At 31.3% G+C, this 27,672-nt stretch overlaps 1 protein-coding gene across 10 annotated transcripts in view; it reads left to right on the plus strand.

Annotated features, from left to right (window-relative positions):
• Positions 1-27,672, plus strand: part of LOC109544355 (cAMP-specific 3',5'-cyclic phosphodiesterase) — a 796,409-nt gene that overhangs the window by 749,609 nt on the left and 19,128 nt on the right. The gene's annotated exons all lie outside the window — the stretch shown is intronic.

The raw sequence follows: 27,672 nt of genomic DNA on the forward strand, positions 1-27,672 counted from the left end.
CTTTTATTAGGAAAAAATGTCGGAATTGTCTGCTATTGATGCGCAAAGTTCTTTAAAAAAATACGTTTTTTGAAATATTGGGAAAATGATACGATGGATTTTAGTGAATCTCGCTGTAAATTTGTTCTTATATAATAAGCATATTTTTATCACGTTTAAGCGAGTATACTGTTTTTTTAATATATGCACTAATTCTTCTGTGACATTTTTGTGCTCTTAGTTAAATCTTGTAGCACTAATAGTTTGTGCGCAAAAAATATATTTCTGTTTTATGCCAATTAATGATTTTACACATGAATATTTTGTTTACATTAACTAAACCTCATTTACTTTTGTAATATCCGAAGAGTGCTGAGATTAATTTAAATGAAACTTGTTATGGGTGTGTTTCTACGTCAGAGCTACTTTTCAGAGAAAATACCGAGCTCATCCGAAATATTCCCTTTTTTCTTCCGATTTCTGAGGAATGCAATTCGGACCAAAACGCTACAGTACAACCGGAGTAAAACTTTGACCATATCGTTTAGTTCATAATTAGAGAACGTTTGAAATTTAATTTTTATAAAGGAACAATATCACTTACCACGACACTTGCAGTTAATGTCTTAAATTGTTAATTAACAAGGAAGTGGAAATATTTTTTGTGCAAAAACTATAAATGCTGCAACATTTTATAAAAAGCATAAAAATTTCAGAAAATAACTAAAAATTCAGTTGATTTCAGCTACCAAATAACAAGTTCTGGTAGTTTTCGTACCAAGGCACTCAAGAATTTACCACTTTCTCAAAACAGTTGAACTCGGTTACTTTGTTAATATACGAGTCTCACATATGAACAGCTTTTACCATCAGTAGCAGAGGAGCCAGACTTTTTTTTTAATTAGAGATAGATCAGATCGCCGTCTTTTGAATCAGACAATGTTATAGTGCGCTTTTGATCATGTGCTTACGGGGCACCCGGTATATGATCAGATCTGATATAGTAACAATGACAGTGTACTCTTATTAGATTTGGAATTCAATGCTTTATTTTCAGCTCATCATCAATTTATTTCTTTTAAATGCGGAGTTTTAAATGTTTACACAGGCTTATGAATTCTACAGACGCCAGTAATATAGTATGTATAATTTACGTCACATTAGCGATTCTTCGCAATGCCATTTTTAAACTTTATTAACAAACGTTTTAAGTACGAGGCTGATTAAAAATCATTCATAATTTAGATTTCGACCTAATGAAGCACACGTAGTTAATACCATAACCGAGGCAAGCGGACCGAGAACGAAAGACAGATTATAGATCTGATAGAGAGCAAAAATGTGTTCTAACAATGTGCCAATTATGTAAAAATACCCCTTCAGATAAGCCGAGAACAAATTAAAAGTGGTTAAGCAAATTTCGGAAAGTCTCCAACTTTGAAAATACCATGTAGTAGTACGATTCAAAATGTACAAATTTGCCCCGATTTAACAGACTTTATTTTACTATTTAAGAAATCCCAATGGATTAATGCAATCCGCGGGTTTGTAACACCCTGTATATAACACCATACAGTGTGATTCAAAATTGGCGTCACTCCTTTTAAGGGGTGATAGAGGTTCAGTTGGGGAGTACGAGAAAAATATTGAAAATTTTTTTTTCGAAAATTTCTGGAAGGTTGACAGTTGAAAATCAAATTTCAACTTTGTTATTAAACATTATTTAGAAATTGTTCCATCTGTAATTGGTAGCATATTGGAATACTTAAGCATTCAAAAAGAAAAATTACGATCTTTGCTTCAAATTACGAAAATTTTTGATATCAAAAAAGTTCTCTTCTACAATTTGTTGATGAAAAATCACAGCGGCAACGATGTTTTCTGTCATTAACAGATAGTTACAGGTGGATAGCCCTTGTCAATAAAAACAATAATTTGTCAAACTGTGACTTACTTTGAATTTCCTTTCACGAATTTGCGAATATGCGATTAGTTCAAGGGAAATGCTACAGTAACATAGCAGAAGCTGAAAGAGCTCACAGGCCAACAAAGGGCGAGGAGAGTGGTTCCAGGAAGATAGTGGACGACAATCGATGTTCGGGTTCCAGGCACAGAGGAACAAGTATTGCACATAATCGAATCAGGGCCTTCCAGGGGCACTCAGAGCACAATAACTGACACTTTCCCAAGCACCAAATAAATACCAAGGAAGGGCTACATTCCTACCACGTTTGTACGATACACACAGCACAAGAGGATACAAATGGGGCACGAGTTAATTAACTGAATACGAGAAGCTGCTTGATACGAGTGGATAATAGGGAGATTACACAGGCACTAGCTTTTTGGAGTAAACCATTCAAATGTTTGGTGTTCTATGGATTATTTAGGTAAACACCAAACCCCGCAGAATTCGAGGTTATGAGAACAGGTTGAGATTTCGAAAGTACGTTGCGCAGTCAACGAATCTTGTTGAATTTACCGTTTATCCTTGTCTATCTTATTGTCACTCTGTATAATTACGAAGCAACAGGTATTTTCGCAATGTTAATTAGGCATATTACCTTGAAAAATATTGCTGCCGTATTTCTGATATAGTTTTTTGGAAATTTCTCAGTTTTTAATACCAATTAAATTATTTTACTATTTTTTCTGTAGTCCTATAACAGCGCCAGACAACACCTCCAGAGGAATGACGCCAATTTTGAATCGCCCTGTATATTGTCTTATGAAATCAAATTTAAGTTCATTGTATTTAAAACCGATAATATGTTTCGACTAAAATAATCAGCTTTTACACATCGAATTTAACTTGGGAGCGTTGAAAAATGTATTTCTGTAATTCTAAAAATCCAATTGACTCGGTCAAGTTTTGGGAATCGGTAACTAAAGATAATGTGATTATGTTTCTTTACAACTTTTAGACTTGCAAGGATTTCCTCGAACTGTTGCAAAACTGACTGATCTGTCTGAGTGTGAGCTGCTTTAAAATACTTATTTTTTATTTAAGTAAGAAAACCGTTACTGTTTATTTGGAAACAGCTCTCCTCGTGCAGTTAATTAATTTCATATTTATTTTGTATTCTTGCGTATAGCTACTATTTAATTTTTATTTATTTGACATTGTGACATAAAATTTTTATGAAAATTCAAAATATTCATCTTGATTCGCAATACAATTTTCAGTAGAGTGTTTTTAACCACTTTAGATTATACAAATCTGGAAACACCGAATTCTATTAGCCACCTTGCAGAACAAGGAAGTAAAACAAAAGGAAGTCAATTTGCTTTGCTTTTCCAAAAAAACCGATTTGTACATTTGCGTCACAAAATGTTACAACCAACTATGTATATTGTAATATTTTTTAAAGGTTTTATCGGAAAATATAGGCCAATCCGATAATTAACTTTGTGCTAGTTAAGCATAAAAGCATAAATATCAAAGTTTAATTTACAAAATTTTTGAGGCGACTAAACGGGCAAAGCTTATAATTTTTTTTAATTATGTGGAGTAAAAATTTACTCTAAATTACGCGCTAGATTGGAATCAGACGAATTTGGAAATGCGGACGTGAAGGCTATCCATTGGAAAGTAAGAAAGTCAATGTATTCAATAACAAAAACACGAATTCTCTATTAGTGTTATAAGCAATCAAAAGCATCATGGATTGGAAAGGTATATATGACACAAAAATCGGAACTGAAATTTGTGGTGAAGCGTGAATGGTTAAATAATTGTTATAGTTAGTTTAACCGAGATTTAATTACAGCTGTTCGAATCCAGGTTTAGGAATTATCATCCAAATAATAAAGTAAAAAAATATCATAAATAGAGTAATTAGACCTGGCAAAATGTTACTTGTGAAGCCAAAACAATTATCTATAGTCATATGAGTTTTTAAAACCGTGATTCGTCAATCCTGATTTTTGATCATTTCATATTATATCTACTTATATACATATCTATATATATACGTATATATATCCATATCCTATATCATATATATATCCATATCTATATGTATACATATATATATATATATCTACTTTTATATTAGCGCCACACAATAACCTTTAGAACATGACAATTAAAAGTAGTTTCAATTTTCTTATCAAGCTTTAAGAATTCTCAGAATATGTATAAGATATTTCGGATGATTAAATTAATATAGGTTTCTGTAGATTTATATTTATTTTGCATTGAACCTTTTTGATCAATAATCGAACCAAAAACAATTTAATTTTATTTACAGCTGTAATATTCCAACCCAAACTAACCCAAACAACGTTGTTTCAGTTTTGTTAATGAACCCTATTTGCATTATAAAAATATGATATGCAGCAGCAAAAACAATGAGAATTAATAAGGACTTTGACATATTTTGTACAGGCGGTAAACGAAAGGCAAAGCTCATGTTTAAATTCGCTGTTAAAGTTTCGGTCTGTTCTCTCAAACACTCTGCATCTGTTTGGCGCGCCAAGTTTAGTCAGAGACGATTTTCCAACAACTGTGCATTGATCGATATTAAGATGTACAAATAATTAGTCTGTATTTTGTAATTAAATTGGTATTAATATTAACACTTACTACATCGATCTAATGTACTACAGCACTATGTTGATTCTACGTCACACTCATAGACAATCTGTGAACAGCCTAATTTAATCAGTAATAATAAGTCAAATCAAGTAGGTAGGTACTCAATGACTTCGAATATGAGATTATCTCAATAATATCAGTTAATCTTGCTAAGTAAGCTAGTTACTAAGTAACTTGTAAGCCCTTGCAATATTTGTTGTCAGGCAGTTTTTGAGACTGGAGTCTAAACTGATTAAAGACGACCTTCCGTATGGCAACAATTTCAATGTTGTACTTGGAATGATTTATAAGATTTTTGGAAATTGAAATTCGATTGTTTGGCAATTGCGCCAAGGTGACAATCTCTAGGGTAAGACAACACATTTAGTTAAATATATCTGAATTAGAAGCTGAATCCGAATGAATGTTCCAAAAATGTTCTTGGAAAACCGCCTATCCGTTGTTATCGTTGCGCTAATTTATATGATTTAAAAGCAGTCCAACATAACAAAATGACTAATTCAATTAAAATATATCAATACTTGTCGGTATCAAAAGGTTTCAGTGAATTACGGGACCTGCGTAACCCGCTTTATCAAATGTTTTCTATTTAATTCTGTACTGTGTGTAGGGCCGATGATCAATAAATTCTTTATGACGAAAACTTTCCAAATTATGCCTGACGTGGAGGATTAATGTGAGTGCGTTTACGTAATTGTAGTAATATTGTGCAAATCTCACAATCTCACAATAAAATGTTAAAAGCTTTATTTAATCCTTTAAATGAATGGTCTGCTAAAAGTATGTGCCCATAAAGTAATTTGAATAAAAATGCTATCTACGTATAGCGATGTGATAAATGGACTCAAAAGTTCCTATGAATGGTGTTTCATTGCAAATACTATAAATCGAGCTTACAGTATCGTTGGAAACGGATTAAATTATACTTTAATTAATCAATAATTTATAGCATGGCAGGTTACGTTATTTACAATGCACTTACAACTTACATGCAAGTTAATGTAAGTGCCTTTTTGGTAATGTTCTAGTAAATATCCCCTTGGCGTTGAAAATTAAAAACGGGCTTTCTTGGGATATGCGTTTCTTCATCAATTTTCATTCATTGAAATTCACTACTTTTCCATACGAAAACGAAGGACGCCATCACTGCATCTCGGCGACGTAGTCCGGGAAATTTCGCACATTTGCCAAATATATTGTATTTTGTGAACTTGGTTATTTTGATTAATAGACACATTTTGTAAGTATGTATTTGGGTTAATTCGTTTAATTTCGCTATTTTCGGTATAACTATACTTTACAGTAATAACAAATGTATAATTTCTGGAATATCTAGAATAAATGTTTTATGTATCGCAGTATTGAAAATGTTGTTATTTGCCAAGCTTTTGTCGGTTTATTTAATTTTTTTTCCAGTTTTCAATTTAAATAGTTCTGTAATTTATGATTTTCAAGAACATTTTCAGAACAAGCACAAATGCAAGCAGCCCATTAAACTGAGTTCAAGTAATTGGCATAAGAAAAATATTATTTGTAATAATTTTGTTTTTGTATTAATAATTGGAATCTATTTACCATTGGACGGATCTCTGATTGGATTCTACATTGTTTGGAACTCTTTCTTTCGGAGGCACTGCTGAAATCCTAACAATGTTTAGCCTCGAGCTGTCTCTGAAAGATCTGAAAATGCATAGTTCAAAAGTTGCAACTCAAATAGTCGCTTTGAATTTTCAGATATTATTTACTAAAACTTTTAGAGCACTTTTAATAGCCAAAGCTCTGCAACTTTTTTATCTACAAAATAATTATCCTCTAATTTTGACGGTTATTTCGCTCATTAGGGATAACGTAATAATAAGATTTTTGCCAAATATACAGGATGATTCAAAATTCATTCCTTGACGGTGACGCCAATCGTAAACAGTGGCGAAAGTACGTACTTTCCACCAGGAGATCAAGAAAAAGATTATTTGCTTCCGGGAAACGGTGTCAGAATTTATATCTAACTCCTCAACCCAATATTTCACTGAACAATAATAAAATCTTGTTTCTTCAGCAAAATGTAAAACAAGAAGAGAATAGATAATATTAGTCGTAATGACGCCAATTCCAGTAATTATGAAACACAAAAGAACGTTTCCAAAATTGCCTTTAAGAAAGTGATTCATATGATAATTATCGGCGAAATAACTAAGACAATGTTAAATACTCGCATTTAAATTAAGCTTGCTTGATAATCCGGAATCAACATATCTATTCAGATAATTGAAATGTTCAATGACCCAAAGTTTTGTCTCTCTGGGTCTTAAATCTGGAAGATCAAATATAAAACGATTATATTGTCGTGCTTTTTAGTTAATATACTGTTTGCTCTCAATTAAATCGGCACTAATCGTAATTTTGTTATCATTGAAAGTATAATATGTGTTGAAATGAGAAAAACATCGAAATTAATATAAAATCGTCTGATAATTTGTTAAACCCGATTTCTGTTATATTGCACGCCATAGAAAAAATCGAGCAGTGGTAAGTGTGGAGACTGCGCTGGCCATTTAACCGGTCCACAAATAGAATATTTGTGTAATGTGTGCTATAAAAATCACTGCTCTCGTTTAAAGGGCCGGGATGTAATCTAGTTGAAAAAAACATTTCTTCTTGATCTGCCGAATATATTCTCTTTATCTACATCCAAATTCAAAAGTTTATCTAAAATATTCTGAAAAATTAAATTTAATTAAAGTTACCAGTAGTGCAGATTTAATCTGGGACAGTCTGCATATGAAATATTTCTCAAAAGTAAATAGTCAAAAGTTGGAAACAGAATTACTAGATACGGACATGTTATTAAAGAAAACGCAAAATTCTGTTTATAAGTATACGAGAATTTGTTCAAAAACTGATTAGAAGCGATTTATTTAAAGAAAAAAATCAGTCTCTACGTGACACATTATATGTACGAAAATTACCGCATGATAAATTAGCTACGTACTTTCGATTAGGCGATATGTGTATAATCATTTTTTTTTCGTTTTACTCATGATTGTTCACTTATATCTTCAAAGTGGCACTTGATTTTAATCATATTGCACTTGAATGTGCAAATAGTAACGACATTTATCTACTAGATTTAAAAATACGACTACGACACTTATCTATCTACTAGATATGACAATATGTACTCATATAATAAATTATTTTATCGTGCCAAATTTATCTAATTAAAAAATTTAATTTGAAATGTTGGTGAAAGTAGGAAACCAAAATAAGTTCGAATAGAAGTCTTTTAAGACAATTTCATTAATATTTCTTAAATCGCCCAAAGTCTGAGTTTCTGGGTTGGAAATGATTCAAAGAAAATGCTAGTTTATGACTCAAAATTACTTCGAAGACTTCTTGGTCCATGAATCAGAGAATTACCATCACAATCTGATAGTAATTCAAGACAAGATTATTTTATTTAATTCATAAAGAAACAAAAAACCTTTACCCCAAATCTCCAAATATGCAAGGATAAAATTAGAAATGATGTAATTTTTTATTTAAATTTAAGTAGATTAAACTAAGCAGGCGAAAATAAAAAGCATTCAAACTTTTTTTTAGAAAAGTACCAACCCACACGAGCCTTTCAAGCGGTCACTTTTCTTTGCGAAGCATCATATCATCAATCTGCTGGCAGTTAAAGTAAAAAGCAGATGTTGCTATTTTGCGTCAATCGGGATTTTATTTCCTTTGTCTCGCGGCGCTTTATTGAACAAGAAAAGCAAATAAAAAAAGTTATACCTCAAGCCTCAAACCACATCTAAATGTATGGATCTTTGTAAAAGTTCCTAAGTGTTTCTGCTGGTTAAAATTTAGATCTTATAGAGTTTAACCTGGCTAGGTTGCGTCTTTTTGTTTAGTTGAAATAATTCCTGTCTTTCGTAATTTTGTAGGATTAGATACAACTTTCTTCTGTGTATTTTTCTTTTTTAAGTATTATCCCCGCAATAGTAAATTTGACTAATTAATTTCAATCTGGGCGTCGTTGCATGAATTGAAGCTTCTGATAAAGCCAAATGCATTGCCTCGAAAAATATGTGAATGATACTCAGAGAGTCAGAGATGATATACTATAAGAGGCTCAGTTTGCATTGTTCATTGATAAATGGAATGGCAGAAATCAGGGAGAATTAATAAAAAGTTATTAATTAATGAGAACCATTTTAAATGTCAGCTTTTCGTTACAGAGTTATTGCTCATTCTCCTTGGAAAAAGTAGCCTAAACATTCTTGCTATGGTGTCTAAATAAGCTGAAAATTGTTATTCATTCATATCTGTTCACAATGTTCATATTATTGAAACAGTTAAGCTAGTCATAGCGGGAAGTACGTTGGCAATAAATCATATTTCTGTTTGCATTACTTTCATATTTGCAAATTCAACAAAGTAGATCAAATACCGCCATTCAAAACGCAGTTGCTAACGTAAATTCTGTTATTTATTCAATTAATTCCTGTTGTTCTATTGGATGTATTCCGGTATTTTTACGTTCTCAAAATTCCTAAGACTTGTTATAATTTCCATATAAGGAGGTGAAAAATTGTTCAAATCGTGACGTTTATCGAATGCATAATTGCGCTTAGAACGGAATTTCGATGTGTACGAATCGCTTAAGACTTGGTTTTTGTTACTCATGGTTTTATCGTAGACTGTAGTAAGTAGGTGTTTAAAATGCAAATTTTTTTTTTTTTTATATACATCTTTTATATACATCTATACGATTTTATATACATCCCTAAATGATGTATATATGATGCCTTGTTCAAAAATGTAATGTTCTTGAAATAATATAAAAATATCTTAATTAAAATATTACTAATATATAATGAAAACATAATAAAATAAGGCTCCTTAGAAGGATGCTCAAACGAAATTTTGGATAACGAAAAAATGTGAATTAGTTCCTATCATGAGAAAAGTACTTAGTACAGAATTCGTTTGCTACCAAAGCCACCGTTAAAAATATTTGGCAATGTAGTTAGTTGTGGTTAAAATTATATATTTTTAAATTATTTGTGTTATTACTTTACGCGTTCAGCCTTCGCATACAGGATGTCGAGGAAACGGAGTTTTTTATTATGTTTAATTGGATTAGATGGAAGTTTAAATGTTTCTTTCTTTTATCGTTATACGAAGTATCCCGAAATTGTTTGTCAACAATAATCGGACATACAGAAGATCTGAAAATAAAGCCAATACTTGATATCTATGGGAAGAAGCAATGGTAGAAGGGGGAAATCATGGTTGAGAAATTTGAGGGATTGATTTGGTTGTAGCTCAATAGAACTTTTCAGAATAGCGGCAAACAAAGTAAGAAAAGCAGTGATAATATCCAACCTCCGATGGCACTCAAAGAAGAATAATTTAGGTATGTTCCGATCTGGATAACAAGTTCAAAAATTAAATTCCTTCTTATTTCTAACACCGTTTATTTGACGTTTGTGAAATTTTTGCTACAAAGTTTCTCATAGATACTGGTTCTTTTACATTGGATAATTTTCCAAAAGTCTTTGTAGGTACAGATACGGTCAAAATCAACCTTTGCAATACATGAATGAATGAATGAGACCCATTTCTTGCTCTACAAAAACGTTATACCTTGTTTTTTCGATATAACTTATTGCTTTTAAAACAAAACCGTTTTTGTAATGATAAAGCTAATATATCACACAGCTTATATATCATATGATAGCTGTGCTAATAATATAACTGTTCTGTAACTGAAAACTATAACTGTTCCTGAAAATCCCAGTCTCCAACCTTAATAAACGGGGATTTTTTCTTCAGCTCAACCTCAAAGCATTAATTTACTCTTATCCTGTTAACACCAAAGAAAAGTCCTGAGAACGAATTGTCAATTATTTCAATATGTTTCATAAAAATGACCAAAAGATGTTTAAATAAGTGCGGCAAAATTTCAAAATGCACCTTTAATGCACAAGTGCACAAGTACATATTTTATTTGCTCATACTAATTTTAATATTATTGGTATTATCATTACAAGAAGAAGAATTTTAGTTCAAACGGCCTAAAAGATGCTGATAAAAAATCAATATCTGCCGTGTTTGAAGAAAATATTAGGCCCTCTAGATGCTTCATCATATTTTCAAATTTGGCAAATCCATTATATTTTCATTTATTATAAAAAAATAATTTCAGCGTACTTGTACCATAAAAAAAATTTCGATAAATTTTGTTTTGGTATACCTATTTTACAAAGGTCAAATATAAAATATTATACTTAGGAATAAATTTCGTTTCAGTTTTGTTTCGGACATAGAGAACCTGAAAAAAAGATTTTTTCCGCTCTTCTCTCATCACGCAAACACTTCTAATCAATGATAAAAATTCTACACAAACTGCAGTTTACCCAAATTCTCACATGGCTTTCTATTTATCAGAATGGGGCGTACATTGTCTCTAAGTTTATTGAATATATCAGAAACAATATAAAATGTCAAAAAACACCAAAACACAAAAGAGTTTCAAATTGTGCCAGTATATGACTAGTGCAGGTGTTTTATTAAGAAACATTTTTGTGGAGGAAGTTTTTAACCAAAAGTAGAGAGGGATGGCGCACAAAATATACTTCTAAGTAATCTGTGAAAACTTTAATCGGATAAGTGGTTCAAACTTTCCAAGGAAAAGCGGGAAACATCTTATTTTAATGTTGTCTTCCTCCGAAACCATGCGTTTTAGAGAAAAAAATTATATATTAAATCTGAATCACTCTGTATGTTTTACCTCATTTGCTAGTTGCGTGCTATTTGCAACTTGATGATGTTCCAAGAAGCAAAACCAGCTTTCAACGCAATAAAATTAATTGGCTTTATCACATAATGCAGGTTGCTTTGCAAAAACCCTAAAAAACAGAAGGCCTTGCCAAAAATTCGAAAAATACGTTATTTTTCCATAACATGTTTTCGAAATCTAATTAGCTTCAAATTGGCCTAGCATGGTATTTCAAGCAACAACTAACTGTTATGCTTTGTTTTTTTCGTAAACACTAGGAAAATCGTGAACAAGACACAGTTACAGGCATTTTTAACACGTGAATACGTTCGGCCGATTAAAAAAAAATTTGTCTTAAAGAATGAAATATGGTACGACTCCCCTAACGGGAATTTTGCTCGCTCCGTCTTCTAAGAGAAACCAATTCAGGTTCAAGTAATAGATAATGTTCAGTACTTTATGGACTTATATCTGGGTCCGATTTCAATATATTGATATTGCTTATGGCGTGGCTTTTTCAATAGTTCAATTAGAGTTTTTTAGTGTCTATGTAATGAAATTGACTATGCTTCTGTAAGAAGAAGGTATTCACTAAAGTGTTGATCATGATTTGCCGTTTCTAATAAAAATGCAAATCAATGCTAGCGATTTGTCGATTACTAATAAATAATACATTCAAGAATAATATATGCACACGCGATCTGTACCGAATGAAGTGAATGGCATGAAAACAACATTCTATTGCAGAGGCTGAAAAAACAAAACGTAGTTGGTTCAACGACGCGATAACCTTAGAACTTAGGCGTATTTACACAAATCCAATTTATTACAAATAAAAACTACATGCAAATACATTAATCGTGTTAATTTATTTTATCCGCCCCTGCTGTTAACATTGATAACGTAGCAGGTATTTCCAAAATTGGTTTTACTGCTACAAATCAAACGTTGCGTTAATTTAGTTAATGTAGCTGGAACGAGAGAAAAATATATATAATCCCAATATATATATAATTTAAATTAAATCTCCCCTCGTGAACGATAGAAATTATTGCACTTTATTCTATAATTAAAGCCATTATCTGTTTGGAAGCGCAGTAAACTGTATGCACGTGTTAGATTATTATTTTTTTTATATATGCAATGGCGGTTAAAAATAATTTGTTTTTTTTTTCAGGTAATGTTAAACGCTGGCCGGGCAAGTCGTTTGCTCTACGGAATGTGTAAGTACCTACTATTTAAAATAGATTAAAAAACTGCAATGTGCAGTAGCCAACATTTATTAGATATTTAAACGCAGCCCCAATTAAATGAATCAATATCGTGGAGAAATTTTTATAAAGAAACTCTGAGTGCGACTCACTTATGCGGTATATATTTTTTAGATTAATCATGGTTAATTCAAATTCAATAATTCAAACCAAGTATGGAACACAAATTCAGATTCAAAATTAAATTTGGACAACGTCATCACAACATATCATTAACTTGAACATTCCATTCCCCTATGAGATATATAGTAAATATTAATTCTATATTTGGAGCAGTCAAGTATATGGCTTTTAGATAAGTGACGAAAGAAGTCTGATGATTTTACCGAAAGTCTGGCGAGACACAATTTTTTGGAGTCAACATTTTGATTCGGGAATTTAAACTAATTTTTTTTCTGTTTATTATAAAAAAAAACATTGTCAACATGTTGTTTTGTCAACCGCATTGTTTATGATGACCAATTCTCCAATAATTCTTGATCTGCATATTATGAAGATAGTTATCACTTGATTCAACAGTCTATAAACAAATTAGATTTTGAATTTGCAAATAGATCTGAATATGTACATCCATGTTTAGGTTTTGTTATGAAATACTAAATATGCTTACGTGCATATGTTTAATATTTATATGCGCATTACAGCTGGAATCAGTGGGTTTTTTAACCTTTTCTGTCCTATTGAAATGTTATCGTCATTTTCGCAGAATTGTTGGATCTTTTTCAGATTCTCCATTGTTCATTAAAACAAAACAACGACATTTTGTCTGGTTTGATAAAAATGCAAATGAGATTCGCTCTAGTTTATGACAATTTATCGTATTACGTCAGGTCTGCATTTTTGCATTCTGTTTGAAATATTCAGTCCCTAATATGTTATGTTTAATCATTCTGTAATTTTACAAGGGCAGGATGGATTGATTAATGGCGCGAAATTCCGTCGAATAATTCGATAGATAAGGCTAAACACTGTTTAACAATAAATAAATCAAGTGTTATAAAAACCACTATACAGTGTCAGGGTTAGCAAAATTTCCTAGAACAATGAAATTATATATTTGCGGGTTAGTAATTTTTTTGAAAATTGTTCCCTCAGCTGAGTCTAATAGCCTTGATCTGAATCCGTATGAATATAAAATCAAATCGAATTCAATATTCGCAATTTTTTGCAGATTTTGTATGAATTTCGTCATTCTTTAAATTAACTTTTATTTTTAATCCAATTCTCAATACTTTTAAAAAATTGTATCCTAGACTGTAAATGGAATTGATCTGATTTAATATTAAAATATTTATTCCAGATTGATCAAAATGTTTACGAATTTTCGATGAACATCCGCCGGTTTTTTTTTTAATTTACCTATTTTTGTAATAGATTTTAAAACAAGACATAATTCAAACAACATTCAGACCTTAGGTAAACAAATCACACCCACTAATATTGTTTTCTCAGGTAAAATTGGACTACGGGTTTTTCCAACTCTGTTTTAATTGCTTTTATCGGAAGGTTTAGGATCAACTAGATTACCTACCTACTTGAAATTCGAAACAAATTGCGATGTTATCAGTATATTTTTGTAATTACGGAATACTAGCATATATAAGTGTAAATGTTGGTAGGAAAATGTATTTGGATTCCAAAAAATATGACTATTATTCTATCATATTTCCATCCAGCTAGTTTACATCGGATAGCTTTTCTAGATAATTTCAATTGATTTTGTTTTGCTTGCTGAGATTTCCATATTAAGATTTTTGTTGTCCTCAATATTTGCTCGAATTATCGGGTCATCGGCATAGCATATAAAATATTAACATTATTGTTTCCCAACTGGCAGCCTTCTCTTTTTCTTTTTTGATGAATTATTTTATTAATTATTGGTTTATATAACAAAAATGGGCTCACGCGATGTTAGAACTTTTCTTTTATTACAGTGATTCATATCCTTGATAATATTAATGATAGTGTTGTCTACTTTTGCTTTTGCTAATATTTGTAGGATATCATTTCGCCACACTCTGTCGACGCTTTTTAGGTCTATAAAACAGAGAAAAGGAGGGTATTAAATTCTAAGGATTTTTTACGACCTGTCGAATAATAAATATAGCGTCTATTATGCTTCTGTGGTCCCTGAATCCTTGTTGTTTTTCTGTTAGTTTTATTGATGTCGTCAGCTTCATATTTAGGATTGCGGTGACAAAAATATTTTAAGAGTTGTGTGCAGTAAAGTGATACCTGGATAGTTCTCGGGAATTCTTCTATCTCCCTTTTATGTATTGGTATTTGTCAACACATTGTCTAAAAGCACACTATTGTTCTAATATTTTATTGAAGACTTTTTCTATGTTCCCCAGAAATTGGGCTATATTTAAGCATATTGTCGTAAATCCCGTCTGGTCCTGTTTTTTGCGAACTTGCAGCTTATTGGCGAAGGGCTGGATTTCTTTTGCTGATATTTTTGTCACTTTTTGATCCGGTTCAATTTCTAGCTTTTTCCGGAGCTTCCATATAAGTTGGTGAAATATTTTGCCCCATTTTGTGGCTGGAGATTTTATATTCTTATGGACTCGTTTGTTTCTGTTTTTATTAATTTGTATTATTTTAGACCTTTCTTTACTCATTATATTACCCGCGTTTCCACTTCTTTTCGCGAACTTTATACCTACTTTATAGCTACCGCATAATATTTGTGCACCTTTAAATCTTATGTACTGGTTTTGAATTGCAAATCTTTCAAGGTAAATAAAAAACACACCGATTATACCATGTTAGTCTGTGACAAATAATTGTGTTTTTAGAAATTGATTAAAACTAGTGTCTTAGAAACCAATTTAGTCAAAACTCCTATAGCTCATCCACATAAAAATTATTTTATTTTGGCATTGTAGCGAAGTGAGAGCCAATGAAACACTTTCAGTTAAGCACTCAAAGAAGGAGAAAGTTATTAGTGAGTCTATTGCTAAATTACATTTCAGTTTATTTGGAGGCTATTTGTGTATCATTTATCGAATCAAGCGGAGCATTAACTAACAAAAACAACGCAAATTACGGCGCACTAAAATAACATGTTGGAGATTAGTGTTACTTCTCGCTAAGTCTTCGCGTCTAAGAGAACACGTTGAGTATATTCACCTTTTCGTTGCGAATGTGTTAATTTATTGTTATAATTTCAATTAAAATATGGCGTGCTGAATTAAGAATGTGAAATTTTGCACTTGAATAGGAATGAATTATTTTCACTTTCACATCACTAGAAGGTGCTTTGCGTTTAGTTTATTATAGCTGCCGAAAGTTACTGAATGAATTAAAAGCAATTAAGAGATTTGCCTCGAAATTTCATGTTTCTATAAATTCTCATTAAATGGGAGCTATTTTGCAAACATTTAACGCTATTTTTGTTTATAAATAATAATAAAAAAATGATCAATACAGGTTTTTTCTGGTTTCAGGTTCTTAGTGCCCGATTTCACAGGGCAATTTCTCAAGAATTTTTAAGATAAAAAGTGCGTATAGGCATGGGTCCACAAAGCTTTATTTACCGATCTACAGGGTGTTAAACGATATCGATATTTAGAGGGAGCTTGGTATTTAGGGGTTTTTCAGATAGGAAACTCAAATTTGACTGTGGTTTTGCTCTTACATGTAGAGTACGCCAGGTTGAAGTGATTTTCTCTTTCGAAGACCCACACCTCCAAAACCAAAAATGAACAACAACTAAGAAATCGAATAAAAATGATAAAAGAGAATTTGATGGAAAGAAGGAAAAAAGTTATGAATTTCCAAAATTAATTCTCCGTCTGCATGTAAAATCAAACCCAAGATTAAATTAATGTTTTGAAGAAAAAATAATAATTTAAATTTTACACATACTAAGAATGTATACCGAGCTTATGATACTGAAAAAAGTAGAATTATAAACAATTATGAAAAAACCCAAATCTCATTAGAAAAATAAAATCAGAAAATATTATAATTCTCTGAATGCAACTGGTAACTCTTGACCAACTCTCTCTCTGGTAACTAAATAGGTACTTGATTTTCTATTTAGTTTTAAATTGAATTTTCTCTATTTTATTGTAATGAATAATCATAGAGGCTTGAGTAACAAAGTGTTAGGAAGAAAGTGAACATTTGAGTCTTCAAATGGTACTAGAAAAATTAGTAGTTTTTGTCCCATTAATAGTCTTTAAAAAGTTATGAAAGAAAAAATGTTCTAACTTTTAAAGCGTAGTTAAATAACACGTTAAGAAAATGCACATCAACTTTTTCGCTTAATTTGCATTGAACGCTCTTTCCATAGAACTAAAATCATAAATGATGATTTTAATATTCGGCCCTGTATTGTCAGTATTACGTACACCACCTCCAGCGTTAACCACAAAAACTACTTCTAAAGATAAACTACAAACAAATTTCAGTAAACATAATAGATCAGAAGGTAGAATACAATGCCATTTGTTTTACTTGTGAAGAGAAATAATTTATGAGATCATTGGGTTCTGAAATCCACAAAATTTTAACTTTATTAGACCGAAATGGGAAAACTTGGAAAATTCAATCTAAAATTAAGGGTGAAGGTACAGATATTTTTTCTGAGAATTTTGGGACTATTGAAAGTGTACAGGATCATCGAATTTCCCTGAAGAAACACAATAATAGACAGCTAATGGAATACTATTAAAACGTTTAGACACTAATCAAAATTGACAATGTAAATGAAGTCACAGGTCAGTTAAATAGTGTTTTCTTGATCCCCTAGTAGACAGTACACAGTTTCGCCACTGTTTTCGGTTGCGAAAGAATCACTTTTACTCATTGCGATGACATGGCAATGACAATTTACCTTTCTGCCCATTATTCAATTAAATTTTCTGCATCCCGTGTGGAAAGTAATAATTTCGCCACGCACGCTAACAGCTTGACTTTGTCACTGACTGTAAGTTGACTGTTTTCACAACATTTCCAAAGTTAATTTTTTCAACACTTATACCTTTTCCGGCTAGTTTTGACCGAATATCAAGAAAAATAGTATGTCTACTATTTCTTGATCCCCTGGTGGAAGGTAGACAGTCTCGCCACTGTTTTCGATATCGAAAGAATCACTTTTACTCATTACAATGACATGACAATGACAATTTACCTTTCCGCCCATTATTCAATTAAATTTTCTTCATCCCGTGTGGAAAGTAATAACTTTCGCCAAAAATTGTAACTTAAAAACTGAATCAATTTTCTATCTGAAATTCTATTCTGAAAAAATTACCTGAAAATGCAAATGTTGAAAAATAACGTGCATGAGCAAATAAAAATTATCGTAGAAAATAACCACAAGTAACAGGAACAGAGAAGAAAAAGATTTGGAGATCAGGTAGTCGATGGACGAATTCCACGATTAAATCCAACTGATTTCCTACCTAACTTATCGGATCATATGCAAATCAGTAGACAACCATGTTGTAGCCCAAAGAGGGAGAATTGAGTGCTGCAAGCTCCACCCGATATCGCCAAATAGTTTAAAAATAAATGAAACATGAACATTTATTGGCAACCTGCTTCAAGTGCAGCGGTCTTTAATACGTTGCCAAATACTGTAAAGAAGTGGCGTGCTGCGATAAATGTGGCTGAGAACAAAGTGCCACAGAAAACAAAAGTTTAACTCCAAAATGTTCAAACTGTATACAAATTAAATTTCAAGAGGAGGAAAACCTTCACTCAGCCAGAGACGTAAAGTGCGCACTTCCAGAAACAACACTTTTAAACATACAGAAGCCAAGTAAATTATGAAGGAAAACCCCCGATAGATGTTTAGTAACTATACGCAAACCGACAATCAACTTAACACAAAAATAATTTAGTGTGATTTATTAGGAGTTAAGTATTATTCATCAAACCGTACAATCACTTGGGTATTCAACAGATGAAATCAACGAAACCCTAACAAAAATAATTGGAAACACAAAATATTGGGAAAATAGAACATCAGGTAAAAAAATGGCGCTATAAATAACTTTAAAAGCAGCTCAATATTCTGCCGCAACCAGGGAAAACATGGTGAAATTGCATACCGTATTTTTCGGACTATAAACCGCTCCGAACAAAGCGATTTCTATAATTTTCATTTATTGTTAACAATGTTTTGTTTGTTTTTAATATAACTCATAAACATAGCAACATAGCAAGGTACAGTTCATCCGTACTCTCAGTACTCACTCATCACGTTAATGCCACCGCTCGTACTACTTTCATGTGAACTATTGATATCTGTTTTTTGGTAATTGTTTTCTCTTGAATAATACTATGGGCGGTAATTTTCTTCCATCCTCGCAACAAGCTTCGAATACAACGTAATAAGGTTTTTCATGACTTTGTTTTGGTTCCTTTTTAAATCTACAGTGTGATGTGAAGGAACATCAACATATAGAGCCACTTTATCCATATTTGCAATTTGATTAATTCCGAAATTATATTGTCTTCCGCTGATAGTCTAAATCTATGGAATTTCATAACTTTAGATTCATATTTAGCACGGATTTTTTGGGGTAGTGTGGTTTTTCTACGCACTAACAACCCATTTCTTTTCATAAATCTAAAGCACGAAGGCGGTAAACAGCAGTTGTCAGTCTTTTCGCATCAAAAATATCTTCGATTATTTGGTACTTAATTTTTCACTTATCGATACTTTTAATTCTGACCACTTTTCTAAGTGCACACGGAATGATTTCTTGCACTTACTTAGCAATTGTTCCTCTTGTTATCTACATTCGCGAACTATTTTTTCTGCTAGTGGTGGACCAAACGACTTGCTGTTGCGTTGCCATATTATTTTGCATAAAATTGATCATCTAGTATATACCTCACGTTTTACAAAAGTGCTTTTTGTTTCTTCCAATTTTTAAATACACTTATTTGAATATTTATAAAGGTGAATTGAAATGATTCGCACAAAGGCCCAAACAATTACAGGCTACACTAATACGACCGACCATCAAAGAATGTAGACAAAAAGTGATGATAAATTGGCGCTTTTATGGCATGTTCAGACATAAATGTTGTCATATTTACCTTTAGGGGCGACGGACCTCAAATTAAGAGACGTTTCATAGGAAAATATATTTTAATGATACATTCGAACCATAAAACGCACCCAAAATTTAAGTCCAGTTTATTATTCATGGGGGGCATCCTATGTTCCTGAAAATACAGTACATTCGCAAATTATATTCTACCTTTAAAAAGTGTTTTAAACCTCATAATTTATAGTATGTAAGCCGTTATATTTTTGTGATACTATTTCAATTTTGTACCATCCATATCTCATATAAGAAACATTATCAAATCATATAATATACAATTCGAAAATTAATAAGGTGTACTTTACCATTATTCAGATTTTCACAATTTAAGCCAATATCTTGATTGACTCAAAGATCAAAGAAGATTTGCGATATTTGTACCGCCATAAAGTTTCACGGAATAAGTAGTTTACATTACTTAGTTGGCATTTTCCAAATCTTTGAAGCGGATGCTTCAAGAGCCGGTAGCTTAAAAATATAACATGTTTCACTTTTAAAAGGCAAACTTTGAAATAGCCTTCTTATACGCTATATATTTATTAAAGAAAATCGGATGATATTTGCAACGTCGAGATATTTCAGAGATAGAGTAGCCTAATTTAGTTCCATTGTTATATTTACATTTTATTGTAAAATGGGAAACATGAAATAAAGTTCAGTTTTTGTCTCTAAATAAGTTTAATATCTAAACCTGTGAATTGGAATTTTTGGAACAATCTGCTGTATTAAAAACTATCGTTTTTTAAGAAAAATTGTAAAAGTAAATAGCAAGTTTCTTTTAAAGCTAGTTCAGTTGATGCGAAACTATGCTTAATGAAATTACATTTTGATGTTATTATAGTCTGGTTCACATATAGAATGGATTAACTTCATTTTACCTAAATGGTAAAATATAACCTTATAAACTTAAAAATTAAGCAAGCTTTCAATCACGTAAACTTCAACATTTCCAAATTAGATAAATGTCCACTGAAAAATTCGCAAATAAAGCATGACAGAACTTCGAAACAAATTCCAAGACGCATTCCGTTTGATTTCCACTATTTAAACATAAGTTTCTGTATTTTTATAGAGAAGAAAATCACTTTTTGTGAGGTCAGCCGAAGGAGCTCGAGAGGCATTTTCACAATGTTCCCATATAACATTCGATTTTATGAAAGAATAAAAAAGTGATCTAATAAATGCTGATTTCGGAAAAATGGTCAAAAACCCCCCGATCTAACTAAATCTAACAATATTTTCCATGCAGCATTTAATAAAACCGATATTTGCATGAAATAAACCAAATAATTTAAATTTCAAATATTATCAATAATAATGTTTTTTAGGCTACACAGCTACAATAATTTTCAGTCGAATTATCTTGCAACAGCAAATTATTTGACGAAATTAGAAACTAGCAATAATTTCTCCCGCATTTCTATTGAATTGTATGATAGAATACTGATCCATTAAATAGTTGTTTTATTTTTATTCTAAATGAAAGTCTATTTCGGGGCATCAAGTTAAAGCTCTTCTTAGTTACTTCTCGTCAATAATTTACGTATCGCCTGATGGACTTCACCCCTACAAAGTAAAAGGCAAAAAGTAACTTTTACCTTAAATAAAGTTGGAAACTTTCAAAAATATGTATTTCAGTGAATCTAGGGATTTGACTCTTAATGATTAGCCCTCACGTAGATATTCTTTGATCCGAAATACATACCGGGTGGTTTTTTAGTGCGAGAGAGTCCATTATTTCCGTTGGTGTTGAACTTTCGAAAAATAGTTTCACATAAAAGCTGTTGACGCACAAAGTGCGTACGTTTTAAAAATATCTTATATGATACAGAGTGTCTCAGAAAAGCGAGGCAAGATCAAAGTATATTTTTTCAAATATAACTACCCATTTTTCATTAGCTCATGGAATGCAGCTTGAAACGCTGCATATGCACCTTAAAACGTTGGCAGACTATCGCCATTTTAGTAAAATTTTGCTTAAAAACATGGTATCTAAAAATTCATTGTAGAAGCAAAAAAAAGCAGTTGAAGATTCAGAAAAATACGTCTTTCAAATCACCACAGATCCGTTAAGAATTCTATTGAGCCAAAATATCAATACATTGTACAGGGTGTTAACAATATGGACTTCAATCTAAAACTTTTTAACACAATATAACTTGAGAGACACTCTGTATCATATAAGATATTTTTTAAATGTGCGCACTTTGTGCGTCAACAACTTTTATATGAAACGATTTTTCGAAAGTTCAACACCATCGGAAATAATTGACTCTATCGCACTAAAAAATCACCCCGTATAATTAAATGTATGTTGATAAATTGCCTTAAATATTTTTGAGCGTATAGCGCCTTTTCACATGCAAGTCGCAAAACGATTTTTTAGTTTATGAGCTAGCAACTGCTGCCCGATAACTAATTTATTATTTTAAATATACAGTGAGTAAAAAAAGTCTTCATATATTATTTTTCAATATTTTCTATAAGTTTGCTATTTTATTTAAGTTTAACTATAAAAAATCATAAAAGTAAATGTTGATAGGCTTCTTGGAAGTAATACAATTAATAGTAAAGTCATTTGAAACACTTTATTTGAACAATAAAATATAAAATTATATTTGGAACGAGAAATTATATAAAAAAGTCTCCACACACTAACATTTCTTTTGAGAATTGTTGCTTTGTTAACGCCTAATATTTTGAATAGGCTCAATGATGGTAGCAAGCCTTTTCAGAAGACTTAATACAAGTTTGCTTGTAACTTCTGGTGGGATGTTTCTCTTTTCTTGTCTTATCCTATTTTTGAGCTCTTCCTTATTTCTAATTAAAACGTGTTTTTTCACCCGACGCTTTAACTCTTCCCACGGGTGTTCTATTAGGTTAATGTCCGGTGCTTGCGGTGGTGTATGAAGTTGTTGGCGAACATTATGTATCATCCATTCACGTACAAGCATAGGAGTGTGCTTAGTGCTTGGGATCGTTATTTTGTTGAAATCAATAACGCCCTCCAAGCTCAAGTTTTTGAACACTTGCTTGCCAATTATTCCTTAAAATATTTAAAAATACATGATGGTCCATAATACCATAAATAAAAACTAAATTGTCTGTTTCATTAGCTGACATGCACCCCCATCATAAAACATTACTTTCAATTTTGAATTCTGCATTTTTTTTCTCCAGACTCCAATCTTTGTTTTATCACTAGAAATAACACATTTCCAAAACTTATTAACCAAAATGTCGGAAAATTTCTATTCGTTTTTTCTATTTTTTTCTGAAATTGATGGTTTTCTTCTAGCAACGCGGTCGTTATGTGAATCTCGATGTTTCTTATTGATTAAGTGCTTTTTTTGAAACAGTTTTTGAAAAATCTTCTCTGATTTTTTTTGCAATTCTTGGAGCACCTATTTTTGAATTACGGGTCTTTCTCACAACACTAGATTCTTCCCGTGCAGTTAACTTCTTGGGACGACCAGAGCGAGCACGCACTTCATAGATACAGAGGCATGTGATTTTCCAATTATTTTGCCAATATTTCTAAAAGATTTTTTTTTCTTCCACAAATCTCAATTTTTTGAACTAAAATTATATGTTTGAGATTAGTTTGCTTCAAGCGAAACTTAACAAGCCAATCCGATAAACTGTACTAATAGAAGAATTACTGATGTGTGGCTCGGGAAATGATTCTGAATAGCCTTTTTTAAGTGCATGGAGGGTTTTTATATAATTTCTCGATCCTAATATCATTTTATTTTTTATTGTTCAAATAAGGCAAAAAGTAACTTTTACTTTAAATAAAGTTACTTTTTTTTTACTTTTTACTTTACCTTCAAGTTTATTACTTGTAACCGAGGTGCCAATATTTACCTGAAATATTTTTCTAATTAAATTGAAATAAAAGATAAAGCTAAGAAAGAATAGGTACTAAAAAACAACTGGTGTATGGAGACTTTTTTTACAGATCGTACTTTTTACTTACTTACTTACTTATTAAATAAGTAAGTAATTATTATATATTTTTATATATTGGTCTAAAGATGTAAAAAATAGGAACAAAAGTTCAGAAAATATAAGCTTTCTGATAATTAGGCAACCTCTTTTTGAAATATTTTTTTGAATAAGTGTTATGATTCTAGATTATAGAACAATTTACTACTAGTTACCATTACCTACCTTAAAAAAACGCAAATATCAAATAGGACAACAACAACAACAAAGATATTTTTTGTGAATTAATTATTCACATCAAGATAAAGGCGAACCTGTGTTCAGAAAAAACTATTATTTCAGCACGTGAAACGCGTTTACATTTTCATATGTATCAGTTCACTATATTATTCTATTTTTGTAGTGGTAAAATCATGAATTATTCCAGAGTATTGATCAGCTTGTGTTGGCAATAATGTAAATGATACAATCATTTAGTGAATGTATAAAGGTAAAAGTTTAAAGTTTCAACCATTGCGGCAGGAAAAAGTGTAAAAATCAGAAACTCATGAATTTCATAGTTAACTGAACGAACATGCTTTTGATACACGAGGAGAATATAAAAGCGGAATGCCTTAGGGTAATATTGTTTCCACGATCTAATGCTTCGCTTACTCAACTAATTGTGCCATTAATAACCCGCATTTAATTTTTATTTATTTCTTTATATTGATTTATGTCCAACGGTTGACGTTACTTGCGTGTATTTTTTCCGCATCAATGTCTGTCGGTATTACTTATATTAATTTTCGAAAAGTGTGATCTTGCTTTTATTTTATTAACCATACTGAAAAGGTACTTCTTGCACACAATATTTATTATTTGATGTATGAATTATGATCACTTTAGTTCAGTTACAGTAGATTTTATCAATAAATTTGTGTTATTTCCGTTAATAAACATTTCGTCCGAGTTCTAGTTTACCGTTGTCGATTGCAGTTAAACTTTATATGTGATTTCGAAATTCGACTTAGATACATTTGCCAATTTTTTTTAGAGATCTTGCATTTAGCTTGTGTCGCAATATTTTCTTTTCTTCACAATATTTTCTTAGTCTTTTACCATGTTTTCTGGCATAACCGACGTAGCGATCGCCAACATACATTTCTTTTCTATTTGCAGTTTTTTTTCTTCCATGGTTTTTCATGTTAACTGGTACGGTTCTTCAAGAGGTCAGTAGATTCGTTTGTGGTTTGATAAGAATAGGAAAGGCCAAAAATGGTTAGAGCATTTAAGATCTGAATAGACCGCTCTTTTACAAGAATCAATAAAATAAGACAAGCTCAACAAGTAATTTTCCCTTTTTTCGATATGTTGTGGATGATCAAGATTCTCAGTAATGACAAAACGTCTACGGAAAGATACTTTGCAAAATAAAACACCTATCATGCACTGTTAGCAATATGTTTTGGAGTTAGTAAATAGAATTGAGATTAAAAGCCACATTAATAACATCAAATATAAACAGTTTACTGCGTTAAGTACACTAATAGATTAGCCATATTTTATTATGACCGTGTGGAAATTTCGTGCAAAAAATACAAAATCTAAACTTTAAATCAAATTACCCATTTAAAAAGGGCTCGGGGCAGATACGTGATAATCGTAGTCCAAAAAGTTTCAAAACGTGGCAAAGTAAAGTCACGTTACTTTACCATGCGCGAGCCAAAAAGAGCTTATGACAAATACGTGACAAAAATCATAGTGCCTGGAGATTCCTCAATCCCAATTTTAACATTTTTCACGTAATTAATTTTTTCTCTGCGATTGGAGCAATAGAGATGATCCGATTCATTGAAAAAATTAAAATAGCGTTGTAAGTAAGCTTTTAATGTTGAAATTAATCACAATTTCGGTGAATGGGTACGGAGATCGCCAACAAATGATTTCATTTAGGCATATGAGATTATTAGTAATTTTCAGGAAAAACGAGATACCGTTGATATTTAATTGTATGGAATAGGCCTTTTGATATTGTTGCATTCTACTTCATACCAATTTTTTTCATAAACTTTCAAATAAAAAATATATGTAATTTAACGTCATCTCCATCAAGCATGTGCTCCTTATGCTCTTGCACTACTTAGGGACCTAATTAGAATTTTCAGAAAATCGTATAATAACGAAGCCGGTGTTAATTTTCCCACCGTCAACAATTTCGAGGAAAATATGTTTTCTCCGGATTTATCGCGTCTATCGAAACGAACCGAGTGGATTTGAAATTTCCCGGTGCCAAGTCGTTGCCTCATAGGAAAAATGGTCAATGCAAATTCGTTTCCGCTATTTTCGGCTTGTGAACTGAAAATTTCTAATGCTTGTCGTAAGGAAAAAAATGGTCTGTGAGTCTTCTCAATTGAGCTTCCATGTATTTTAAATTTAGGTTGTTGTAAAACTTTCCATGAGTTCTGGCGCCTGAACAAGCCAATTCTTAGTATGATTTGCTAGTTAATATCGGCGAAGTATTTTTTGTATAGATTTCCAGAATTTTATAAATATCACTATAAAAATTAAAAGAATTTTAAAAACTGGAAATACTTTTTAAGATGTTTTTCGTTTTTAAAAATTCATGTGTTAGCAAAATTCCGATGGATTGTCATCACTTTTATCCAAATTATCACAGTAGGTACATGCGGAATATTGAAATATTTTATGGCCCTATTTTCTCGAAAGCAAGTTTATAGGATTATCCTGTACTAAATTCAGATACGATAATTCTCTGCTTAATATTTATGAAGCATTTTCTTGAAATGTCGCGTGGAACATTGTTCATTAGCAATCTAAGGAGTGTTCAAACACACCTTCGGGTATTTTGTTTTCTTCAATATTATTCGGATTTTGCCTACGTGTTGATGCCAAGTTTATATTAATTTTTTGTGTTTCCAATACTTTGTTCTCAATTTCAGCCGAAAGTATTAAGTTTAAATCGATGAAGAACGCCAAGAAACAAGAGCCAAAACGAACTGAATCTGTAGGATTAGTAATTAATAATTACTAATTACGTGCTTAAAATGTATTTTACAAATCAAATTACAAATTTATCAGGATCAGTTAGAAAAACATTTGATGGAATATAATACTGTATAATAATTGACTGGACAATGTATTTGGCTGAAAACAACAAATATTATTTAAATTATGGTCCTGCAAAAAATGCATATACATATATCTATAAATCTATAAATACTATATACAAATATGTAAATAGTATTTTTTTCTTAATCCGCAATCATTAATACAGGCTATGGACTTAATTTAAAATGTACAAACATATTTGGCTTGTTTATAAGGTTTATTGATTGGCGCTCTGTTAATTTTACATACAATTTTTCAATTGCGTATTTTGTCTCAAATTTTTGGATTATGAAAGGAGATTTTTAATTGATCAGAAATGCGTTTTTCATCTAGAAAGCGAATAGTTTTTTAAAACGTGAGAATAGAAGAATGCCAGTTATACTAAAACTAAAGTTTTAGGCAAAGGTCTAATATATAAAAAATAGAAATATTTAAGGATATTGTCCAAACATTTTAATGGAAATTTTGCTTTTCTTCCTAAGTTATCTGACAATTAAAATGTAACACAGTAGATGAAAGAGAATTAAAATACATAAAAGGTTCTTCTAAATATTTCGCTTTTTGGCAAATTGGGGATATAGTGGAAATACCGAGACCGTTATTACGGATTATTTATACAAAAGATAATGAAGATATACCTGCAGCTATCCAAAATAATATATTATTCTGGGATGATAAGATCAAAAAAGCGTTGTGTAATCGATTAAGCCAGAAATTCCCTATCGCTTTGTGCAACTAAACATTTAAATTCGTAAGCTGATTGAAACACCAACTTTCCATCTAACGTCAAACTGTTTTAAAATATCGCACTGAAGAAGTAGTCCAGCTTTTAAAGTATGTTCTGCCATCAACATTAGTTTCATAAATAACAAACCCTGAATAGATTTAAGAGTCCTTTAGATCATAACTTTCTTTCGC

Source organism: Dendroctonus ponderosae, unplaced genomic scaffold, assembly GCF_020466585.1.
Source record: "Dendroctonus ponderosae isolate FM_Combo_2020 unplaced genomic scaffold, Dpon_F_20191213v2 Dpon_F_20191213_5, whole genome shotgun sequence".
Taxonomy (NCBI): Eukaryota; Metazoa; Arthropoda; class Insecta; order Coleoptera; family Curculionidae; genus Dendroctonus; species Dendroctonus ponderosae.